Here is an 11,735-nt window from a genome sequence, read left to right as displayed (position 1 = left end):
ACACACACACACACACACACACACACACACACACACACACACACAAAGTGCTCTTCAAAACTGCCAACATCCTGGAAGATAAAGACTGAGGGGCTATCATCAAACACAGAAAGAGACCGGGAACACAAGACAACTGAGTGCAATGTGGGACCCTAGATCAGATTCCGGGCCACAAAAAGGATCTAAGTGGGGAAACTGGCAGAATTCAAATAAGGCTTGTAGATCAGTTCATAGTATTAAGACAATGTTCATTTCCTTGTTTTAATAACTGTGCTATAGTTAGATAGGATGAAGAAAAGCTGGGTGAAGGGTCAAGGGGAACCCGCTAGGTTTGTTTTTTAAGATTTTATTTATTTATTTTAGAGAGGTAGAGAGCGTGAATGGGGACGTGGTGGGGGGCAGAGGGAGAGGGAGAATCTCAGGCAGACTCCCCACCGAGCGAGTGCAGAGCCCGACCTGGGGCTCCATCCCTGGGCCCTGAGATCGTGACCTGAGCCAAAATCAAGAGTAGGATACTCAACTGACCGAGGCACCCAGGCGCCCCTCTAAGTTTTTTGAAGGTTTAAAATTACTTCAAAATAAAAACTTGTGAAAATAAGCCCACATGAATGAATAAGAATTCCAGGGAATGGAGATCTAGGCATTTACGTTTTTAAACATCTCAAGTGATTCTGGTGCAGTCACCTGGCAGGAATTTGGAAGCCTGCACCAGCAATCAGTTTAAAGAAAAGAGTGACAAACAAAACACGAATCCTTGACTGAGAGCTGGTTACAGGACAGGTCCTCTACTGGGGCACCAGGATGAGAATGACAGGACGGGTCCCTACCTTCAGAGCCGTCACTCTGCTGGCTCTCATTATAATCAGATCCCCTCTCCCCTTACGGTGTGTGACCGGCCCCCACTGCGGTGCAGGTGCATCTGGCATTTGTCTACCTGTAAGCACAGTTAGCACGCTGCCCAGGTTCGTGGTATGAATACAGCACCGTGACCCTCCACACTGCCCCTTTCCAGAGCCTTGGCTGTATTTCCAGTGAGCCTTGTGAAGCACGTGTACAAGTCCATCTGTAGAACTAACAGCCCTGTGCGTGCTTGTGGCCGAGCGACTATGTCTTGTAACTCCTGCACAGTCTGTCTCTAAACAATCAATACGGAAAGTGGAAAAATAAGGTTTCTATACAACACTTGGTCCATGTGTACACCCTTGGTTTCTGTTGCAGCTGTGTCTAAGTCTTTTAAGTTATTTTCTTAGGATAAATGTTTATGCTTGGAATTACTGGGTCAGAGGCTATGAACGTATTTACAGTATTTAAACTTTTTTTTTTAGGTTTTATTTATTTGAGAGAGAGAGAGCGCACTAACAGGGGAAGGCACAGGGAGAAGCAGACTCCCCACTGAGCAGGGAGACCGATGCGGGACTCGATCCCAGGACCCCGAGATCATGACCTGAGCTGAAGGCAGACGCTTCACCGACTGAGCCACCCAGGCGCCCACTATTTACAGTACTTAAACTGCCCTCTGCATCCTTCAACCTGACAAGGTCTGGGTCTCCTCTTCTTTAAAAAACAAAAAATGACAGTTTAAAAGACATGAAATTATTCTCCTGCCTTATTTTAACTACCATTTCTTTAGTTAACTGTACCCTCCCACAAGTCTTCTTGCTGTAGAGAGACATCTTTGCTAAAGGCTGGTCCAGTCATAATCTTACCTATTTCAGTAAAGCCTTTATATGTGACAGACTTTGACATTCTTTCTAAAAACTTATCTTTTTTATCTTCTCTGATAATATTTTTAATTTCTCTAGTGTATGTTAGCTTCCAAGTACCTAGACAGATCCCCCATGCTGATGTTTAACATACTGTCAATTGCTGCCATCATCATTTATGTCCAGTGAGTCTGGCCTGTCACAGAAACATAAGGAATTTATGTAATTCCATCATAAAATGTTTTCTTTGTTCTGTCAAATTCCATGGAAAACAGAGTCAGACAAATGGGAAATGCCCTAAAAGTGGAACACATAGGACGTTTTAAAACTTGAACAAAGGAAACAAACAGAATAGTTTTTTCCATTCACGAAGTTACAAAGAGAAAAATTTGGCCCCTTTGCATTAACCTGCAACTTTGCAGTATTTCTTCTTCCCTCTCTGGACAAAGATACTTCCAATGTAATGCAGACAAGATCCCACCAGACATCAATCTCCTCCTTCTGCCACTGTACTGGAGTTCTCCCAGATATCTGCCAGTCCCAGATTACTACACTAGCAAGAGTGCGTTTTACTCCTTCATTGTGCCGATGATTGGAATGGCCCTCCAGAAGTAAAGAAAAATTCACATGCCTGCAAGGAAGAATTAAATTTAGAAGCTAAATCTTAAAAGATGAGAAAAATCATTGCAAAATAACATTACCATATGTATTTGCAATGTACATTTTGTCTTAAATGATCTGCAACGTCCAAGTATTATATTCTTTTTTTAAAAAAGATTTTATTCATTCATTAGTCAGAGAGAGAGAGAGAGAGCACAAGCAGGGGGAGCAGCAGAGGGAGAGGGGGAAGCAGGCTCCCTGCTGAGCAGGGAGCCCAACACGGGACTCGATCCCAGGACCCTGGGACCACGACCTGAACCGAAGGCAGACGCATAACCGACTGAGCCACCCAGGCATCCCACAAGTATTTTATTCTCATGACATGAACACATATGGTAAAAAGACCATGATGGAAAAGATTAAGAAAAGCTGAAAATTCTCCATGTCAGCCGCAGAAGGAAGTGAGACTACTGTCTGCTCATGTAGTGCTTCCTTTAAAGATGTGTCAAGGTTCTAATTCTATAGAAAAGAAAGAAATGCTGTTTTTCTAAATGTTAATTATTAAAGTCCCCAACTCAAAATTTCCTTTAACCGCCTTCCCAAATGCTTAATTTGATGAAAGTCTTATTTCAGGTGTACATGTTGGATACATAAACCCACATAAATATATATGAAGGTACTCACTCAAAAATCTGTTCCTGTCTACTCTTCCCAAAATAGGAGCATCTTTTGTGTCCCTTTCAAAATCCAGAATTAAAGAGTGTCAAAGCAGTATTTTTCCTTTAAACCAAAACCAAAAGTACAATGACCTGTAAAAACGTTCGAGCACAACTGAAAACACTGTGTTGCTAATTTTACAAGCTCAAATTATACCCCAAGGCAGGTGCTTTGTCAATAAATCCATGCTGGGAGCAGCAAACGTGGCCCCTCCCTCACCCCCGTCAGGAGAACTTCAAGAAGAAAAGATAGAAGCGCTTGTCTGAACATCCTGTTCCTTCCTTAAAATCCATGGATGTGCACAAGGGGAATGTTTCTCCGGCGCTAAAGGGGATGGAGCAGTTCCCTATAGTGGGGCACAGCAGGCCCGTAAGTTCTCGAAGTCATGTGAGGTCAAACCAGCCTCCTGTACTGCACACTCTCCTGCTCCTCTTCTAGAAGGCCTCCACACCCGGGAAAGCTACACTTCCCCCAGAACGCGTCATCCCAGAGTAGATCACACAGGAAAGTGTTGCCCTCTCTTTGGAAAACCTACACGTGTTTCTCTGGGACAAACAGCCTTTTCCTGCTAGGAAGGCTGAGGCAGACTGCGTTCCCTCCCATGGGAGGATGTCACAGAGTGATTTTAAGTAAATACTGTCCGCTCTCCTTCTGGGGACGGACGTAGTGCGTGCATACTGAAGAAACACTGGACCACGCAGAAAAGCATGAACACTCATACAACGGTCCCCCGTGATCCCAAAGCCGGGACGCTCTCTCCACAGGCCGGTGTGTGTGCCCATGTTCCTCTTTTTGCAACAGAACTTGGTTGTGCTCCCTGCTTCCGCCCCAGTGCTCAAGTCACGCTTCATAAATATACATTTTAACGGTTGCATAATCAAACATTCCCCTAATAACCATTTAGATTGCTTCTGATTTTTATTATTAAGAAACCTCAATGAATTACCTTCGTACATGACTTTTTCTACATGTATGTTGTCATTTCCTTAGGACGGGATCCCAGCAGTGGAGCTATCCGATGCTTATTACAAAGCCGCATGGTCTGTCCATCTGTACTCCACAAGCAAGGCATGAATGTTCATCCTGACAAACTGTCAACAACATTAAGTTTTTGTTAAATCTTAACAGGTGAAAAGAGTATCTAACTTTAAATTTACATTTCTTTGATTACTGGGAAAAGTAAATCTTTTTTTTACATATGTTAATAATATATATGCCCTCTTTTGTGAATTGCCCTCTTGTCTATGAAGAATTTGGTCTTACCATTTTTAAGAATTTATAATTCATGGATATCAATCTCATCATTTTTGATGAAATTATAGTATTACTAGTTTGCTTTTTGTCTTCTTTTGTTGTTAAGTTTTATGTCCTAAAAAATGACCTTTTATTTAAAATATTCTTGGGGCGCCTGGGTGGCTCAGTCATCGGGCGTCTGCCTTCGGCTCAGGTCGTAATCTCAGAGTCCTGGGATCGAGCCCCGCATCGGGCTCCCTGCTCGGAGGGGAGCCTGCTTCTCCCTCTCCCACTCCCCCTGCTTGTGTTCCCTCTCTCGCTGTCTCTCTCTGTCAAATAAATAAATAAAATCTTTAAAAAAATAAAATATTCTTCATGATCAATAGGGGAAAATGCAGACAACTGCATTTTACAGAAATTAAAAATTTTATAATATATGGATATTCCTTATATAATTTCCAAGTCCGTCTACCAGTCATTCAAGTCATCACACGGCATCACATGAAGTCACTAAATACAGGATGCATTTCACTCAGTTCCTTCACCAACACAGCAACTCTCACTTCCCAACAACCCACACCACACACACTCAAGTATGACAAACGCACACGAAATGTGCTTGTCCAGGAGGAAAGTCCTCAACACGTTTCATACAGCAAAGGAAATGGGAAAGTGAAGATGTATCACTGAGGTCCTACACAACTAAGCCAGGTGTCTTATTACCAGAGAATGAACTATCAGTTAAGATACTAAATAATTTTGCTTTTAAAACAAAGGTTACACTAACAAGCATAATTAAAACTAATGGTCTTCCAAAGTCCTTCCCTGAGAGAGCCAATTTCAGTTAAAGGTATAACTATCAGGGCCCTAATCTATTATAGGGCAAAGCCTTTGCTCGGGAGAAAAGAAAAAACAAAATCCTGAGCTGCCAAATAAACATACAATAATTAAAATGCTGCTTTTATTTATACCCCAGAAAGCAAGTATTTACACTTAGTTTCCTTACACATAAAATCACAATGCTAATCAATATTGAAGGTCAGAAATCAGCTTTCCTGAAATTAATTTTCCAAGAGTACATAAGGTCCCTTTTTAAGAATCGGGGCACCTGGTGGCTCAGTCAGTTAAGCGTCTGACTCTTGGTTTCAGATCAGGTCATGATCTCAGGGTCTTGAGACTGAGCCCTGAGTTGGGCTCCACGCTCAGCAGGGAGACTGCTTGAGATTATCCCTCCCCCTCTCCCTTTACCCCTCCTGCCACTCACGTGCTCTCTCTCAAATAAATAAATAAAAATCTTTAAAAAATAAAATAAAAAGATCTTTTTAAGAATTAAAAAAACATTTAAAGGTTTTGCTTTCAAAAGTAAGTAAACTTCTTAAAAGTGTAACACTGTATTTCTACATGACTTTAGAGTTTACAAAAATGCTTTACCATAACATGTTGTAGTTGCTCATTACAAGCCCTATCTCTCACCTACGGTATCTGTGCCGAGAATACCATACTGATGAGGGAAAAGAAGGCAAGCTGAGGACAAAGCAGAAGCTGACACCCCACAACCCCCACCCCCCCACCCCCCGCCATGGGATATATGTGTCATTCCTAAGGCACTCCTGGCTGCCCTAAAGGAAAAACAAATAGTTAACTTATAGCGATCACAATCCTACAAGACAGGAGTCTCCCTCAGTTTACAAATGTCTTAGCAATCTACAAGAACAAAGCATTCCTATCATCAATAACCTAGCTTCCAAAAGGAAATGGAGATACAATTAAATGCCCTTATAATCTGCAGCCCATTGAGAGATAATTGAAGTGGGCAGAGTGTAATGTTCCTCCAGGAAGCTCCCAACTATCTTAATGTTAATGCCTTACTAGAGGGGTAAACAACCTTAACTTGACAATGGCAAGGCCTCTGGTATCTTGTAGGTCCTCTTTAGCATATGAAAGTTCTTTGGAAACCTCCCTTTTTCCTTACCTCCCCCAATCCCATAGTATATAAATCGGTCACCCCTCACAACCCCGGGGCAGCAGCTCTTTCTGCCCACAGGTCCCATCCCCAAGCTTTAATAAACTACCATTTTGCACGAAAACGTCTCAAGCATTCTTTCTTGGCCCTCGGCTCCGGACTCCCCCCCACTGAACCTCACCTATATTCCAAAACCCCATCAATATGATTCGCCATGAAGCTAATCACAGAGCAGAGCTCCTCCCCCGAAGACCTTTCCGTAACACCCGCTGCGCCTCCTTATGAAGTCACACGTCTGTAAGCGTAATGGGACCCACAGCACCTTGGAGCCAACCAAAGCATTAAACAATTAAGGACTCTGGATTAGAACGGGGGAAAGAGCATTAGCCAAAAAATGAGAGGTTAAAAAAATAATAATAAAGGCAAATTAACTTACTGATAACTAAGTTACGTTTAGATCAAAACACTCAGATGCTACTTTTACTTTCAGCTAGGCTAGATTTAAGCCGGCCGACACCCCTGCGGACAATGGTGTGGGTGTGGACACTGTCAGACCCATGGAAGCTAACAAAGGGAGTAAACCTTTCCAGAGGAAACACAGTAATAGCTATAAATATTTTTAATACACCTTTAAAAATACCCTCTAACCCAGAAATCCCATTGCCACAATTTACCCTATGACTAACCTAAAGTTCATCAAAATAATACAAACAAGAATATTTGTTGCACCATTCTCTATTTATTGAAGGAGGAGGAAGAGGAGAAAATAGAAACACATTCTCCATCAACAGGGAACCAGCCGAATAAAGGTCCGTTCCTGTAACAGAATTTTATGCCAAATGTTTATCTTTATACGTCTCTATTTTTTTAACTTACACTTGAAGTCCTTGATTCTCTCCCGTTACCTGCCAGTTTTCAGAATGAGTTGGTCCCTTAACATCCTCTAAATGTGACCAATGAGGACTGAGATCTCCTTCCCTTATTACCCGGTGCCTGGAGCCCAGCCCACACTGTCTCCCCTTCTCTCCTCTCTCTGGCTACCCCTTTATTGCTGGAGGAGACAGAGGAACTGCCCCAGAAAGCAAGGGGAACAGCTCCACAGCCAAGGGTGGGTGGAGGGGAGCGATCTTGGGAGCAAGAAGCAGCACACCAATAAACTCATCCATCCATCCATCACCCACCACACACAGTGCTTTGGGCACAGTGAACCCTCAACAAGTATTTGTTTAACTCATGAATGTTGGAAAACACTTAAAACATTCATGTATTAAGCACTTCAGGGGGGGTGGCAATGAGTAGGAATATCACTGTCATTTTGGTAACAGTGGTTATACCCAAACAATCTATGTAGAATACTGTTAAGTTCCTTGGTATTTGTTCACTATTTATTTTAGGCTTTAGCTGTGTTTTAAGTATAACAGTGTAAACTTAGGAATGCACATCACAAAGCACTCTATTATATTTAAAGGTGGTGACCCCTTAGGGTGAACTGCTACTGGCAAAAAGGACTAAGGGAGGAAGGACCAAAACTCTTTTCCAATCGCACAGATGTTTCAAAAAACTACCCACGGGTTTGTGGATGCAGCTTACGCCTCTCAATTTTCATCATCTTTTAAAAAGCCATCTAAACTCTGATTACTCTGGGCCCTTCTCTCTAGGCAGATCGATTTGTAAGACTTCCTAACAATGCCCCATTGTTTACAGTTGTTTCCAAACCATCCTTCAAGAATATCTTTGGTTCACCCTGATTTTCAGGGACTCTAGTCTACCAGATGGTGTCTTTCACTGCTCTTTTCATTCCCCACATACCCAGCTGGGCCTTCAGAGTGCTGCACAGCTGGTTCGGAGCTTCGTAGCTTGTCTTCAGCCTCTCCCCCTGGAGCTCTGCACCCCGTTCCTCTGGCCTCCTTTGGGCTCCTTCTCTGGCTGTGCACCCTCCAGCAGCACTTCAGGGCTGTGCCTTCAGGCTGGACCAGCTACCCTCTCTTCTTCACTGAGCTCCTGCTCTTTTTCTTCAAAGCCTAGCCCTAAGGCACTTCTCAGGGAAGCCTTTCAGGACCTCCCCAACCAGCTCTCATCCCCAGTCCTAGTCAGTTTGCAGGACTGTAGCCAGAATCTCATAGGCTGGGAGGATCAAACAACAAACATTTACTTCTCACATGCTGGAGGCTGGGGAGTCCCAGATCAGGGTACCAGCATGCCAGAAAGGGGTTGTGGTAAGAGCCCCCTTCTTGGTTTCCTCACATAGGAGGGGGGATGAAACAAGATCTCTCCAGTCTCTTCTTACTAGAGCACTAATCCCATCATGAGGACGCCACCCTGAAGACCTATCTCTTAAAGACCCTATCTTCAAATACCACCACACTGGGGATTTGAGTTTCAACATATGAATCCAGGGGGACACAAATTTGCGGTCCATAATATCCCCTATTAGAGGGAATCACACTTGCACGTGTCTTTCAAGACACAGATTATAGGTGTCATTTACATTTGTGTGGGTGATTAACTGATGATCTACCTCCCCCACAAGACTCTACAGTGATGTAAGGGCAAGGATGATGTCTGCTGTTGCTCAGACCTTATTCCCAGTTCTTGGCATTTCTGCATCAACAACTATAAAAGGCACTTTAGGGATGCTATTAATTCCCAACAAACTGGGCTAGAGATACTATTTTTTAAACTTATTTTATTTTTGAAGAGAGAAAGAGAGTGAGCGGAGGGAGGGGGAAGGGCAGAGAGAGAGAGAGAATCTCAAGCAGACTCCATGTCCAGTGCAGAGCCCGACACAGGGCTCGATCTCACGACCCTGAGATCTGAGCGGAAATCAAGTGTCAGACACTTAACCGGCTGAGCCACCCAAGTGCCCAGCGGTATTATCCCTACTTTAGAGATGAGGTCACAAGCTCAGAGAAGTAAAGCAAGGAGCTGAGGGCCAGAGTCCGAAGAAGCAGAGAGGACAGACCTGCACCTCTGACTCCAGGGGCCACACTGTCTCTCCTTGCTGCTTTTACAGTCTCTCTACATACTTATCTTAATTTGTGTGCACGTAGACTATTTCAAACATAAGAAAAAGAGATGGATATAATGAGTGCCCATTCCCTCATTTACCAGCTTTATAAACATCTTTAAAATCTGTCTTATCAGGCGCCTGGGTGGCTCAGTTGGTTAAGTGACTGCCTTCGGCTCAGGTCATGATCCTGGAGTCCCAGGATCGAGTCCCACATTGGGCTCCCTGCTCAGCAGGGCGTCTGCTTCTCCCTCTGACCCTCTTCCCTCTCGTGCTCTCTCTCTCTCATTCTGTCTCTCTCAAATAAATAAATAAAATCTTTAAAAATAAATAAATAAAATCTGTCTTATCTGCCTTTTTTCCCCCCATAAACTGTTACAAGTGGATTCCCCTGCAGAACATTCCACGATTCTATTCCCTTTCTTCACGCCAAAGATGTGACCGCTATCCTGAACCTGGGGTTTTCATTTGCAAGTATTTCTTGGACTATTGCACCACGTGTATCCTTATACTACAGGGTACCGTAGGTACCGTCGTGCACGTCCTCAAACTTCCTGTAAATGGTCACATCACGTGCACCACTCCCAAGTGTTGGCTCGCACACAGCTCTACTTCTTCCTTCTAACTGCTACGGTGTATTCCACAGTGTGGAGACATTAAGCTCACTCCCCTATCACTTTCGATGGACACTGAGGAGTTCTGGTATTTTACAACTACTGACAGTGCTTCAGTGAACCTATTTCTGCCTCCTGTACATGCAGGCGATTCCCCAGCGGACTGACCTTGAACAACACGGGTCTGAACTCCATGGGTCCGCTCATACACAGATATTACAGGACAGGACTGTGTATATTCTCTTCCTTATGATTTTCCTAATAACATTTTTTTCTCTAGCTTACTGTATTGTACGAGTGCAGTACACAATACATACAACAATGTATTAACTGACAAGATATCAATCGGTAAGGCTTCCAGTCAACAGTAGGCTACTAGTAGCGAAGTTTTCTGGAGTCAAAAGTTACACAGAAACTTTCGATTGCCTGGGAAGTCAGCGCCTCCCATCCTTGCATTACTCACTAAGAAGTGAAACTGCTGGTATGCACAGAAGAATCCGTGCACAGAAACTGCAAACCTGCTCACCAACATGCAGGTACTCCTTTCATTTTAATCGATTAAAGATACATCACATTATATACTCCAGAAGCTGAGTCTTTTCTGGCCCCACCAACACTGAACCAAACCTCTCCCCATATACACAGAGCAAGTGAGTAACGTCTATGAAATAAAATGAGTATCCAAACCAGGAACTTTATTAAACATTTGTTCTGTGTCAGTCACGTTCCTAAGAATTTTATTCATTCATTCATTTATTTTTTTAAAGATTTTATTTATTTATTCATGAGAGACAGAGGGAGAGAGAGGGGGAGAGAGAGAGAGAGAAGCAGAGGGAGAAGCAGGCTCCCAAGGAGCAGGGAGCCCAATGCGGGACTCAATCCCAGGACCCTGGGATCATGACCTGAGGCGAAAGCAGACGCTTAACCATCTGAGCCACCCAGGCGCCCTCATTCATTCATTCAAGTAGGCCCCATGCCCACCAGGGAGCCCAACGTAGGGCTTTAACTCATGACCCTGAGATAAAGGAAGAGTTGGATGCTTTATCGATCGAGCCATCCAAGCACCCCTATCCTAAGAATTTTAAATAAAAAATACCTTTTCATTCTCATGACAACATTAAGAGGTTATTATCCCCTTTTGCTATCTGATAGATCAAGTTAGATCGGTAGGTGACTCTCCTTTGCAGAATTCTCCTGGCTGTTTTCACGTATTTTTGTTTTCTTCCAGGCAAACTTTAAGTTCATGTACATATCTTAAAATGCAATAGCAAGATCAAGAACTCTTCATTTTAATTCATAATGACAAGTATCTACCAACTGTCTTCTGCTACTATTTCCTGCCTCCTTGTCCCTCCAAGAGGCCAAAAGAAGTTCTTGCCACTTGCACTCTTTGTAGGCTCCAAGTACATAGAAAAAGAATGAAAAAGAGCCAAAATAGAGTTAGGATAATGTATAGTATATTCTATAGTTTAATGTTTTCAACACAGAGACAAAAAACATACAACTATACATATAACCTTAATTGGAGATAAAGCAAAAAATTTCAATTGAGGGCCCCCCCGCTAAGTGCAAGGCCCAAGCTAACTGCCCCAGCAGCCCACCCCATTAAAAGCCCAAAATTCTCCCCCACTTTCCATTTTCACCGCATCCGCTCCACAAATCAGTAAACCACAGTCACGGTTTCCTCTGGCCTGATAATGGTCTAATTCTCCCTCAGCTGTATTAGGGGCAGGTGCTGGAGCCAGCTGCATCTGAAAAGCTACAATGTGAATTTAGGTGCTCCCATCCCTCAAAATGTAGAAAGATCAAGGAGAGGATAAGACCTCTCTGTTTTTCTTTATAATTGTTCCATCCTGTGTAATTTATTTTGTTCTTCTGTAGCATCAGTCAACTAAGCC

At 43.2% G+C, this 11,735-nt stretch overlaps 1 protein-coding gene across 17 annotated transcripts in view; it reads right to left on the bottom strand.

Annotated features, from left to right (window-relative positions):
- DISP1 (dispatched RND transporter family member 1) overlaps window positions 1-11,735 on the bottom strand; it is a 174,968-nt gene that overhangs the window by 101,082 nt on the left and 62,151 nt on the right. For 8 of the 17 annotated variants that reach the window (XM_073899817.1, XM_073899816.1, XM_073899815.1 and 5 more), the window contains one exon: window positions 3,967-4,111. The exons of 5 other annotated variants lie outside the window; for them this stretch is intronic. The gene's annotated coding sequence lies outside the window, so the exon portion shown is untranslated. Of the gene's footprint in view, window positions 1-2,111; window positions 2,335-2,987; window positions 3,084-3,966; window positions 4,112-11,735 lie in introns of all 17 variants that reach the window. 4 more of the 17 variants (XM_073899814.1, XM_073899807.1, XM_073899813.1 and 1 more) reach the window with 3 other exon arrangements.

Source organism: Callorhinus ursinus, unplaced genomic scaffold, assembly GCF_003265705.2.
Source record: "Callorhinus ursinus isolate GAN/ISIS: 27379988/994484 unplaced genomic scaffold, GSC_fseal_2.0 scaffold13, whole genome shotgun sequence".
In the NCBI taxonomy this organism is placed as follows: Eukaryota; Metazoa; Chordata; class Mammalia; order Carnivora; family Otariidae; genus Callorhinus; species Callorhinus ursinus.
Note: the sequence above shows the minus strand (reverse complement) of the source record. Positions and strands in the feature narration are given on the sequence as shown.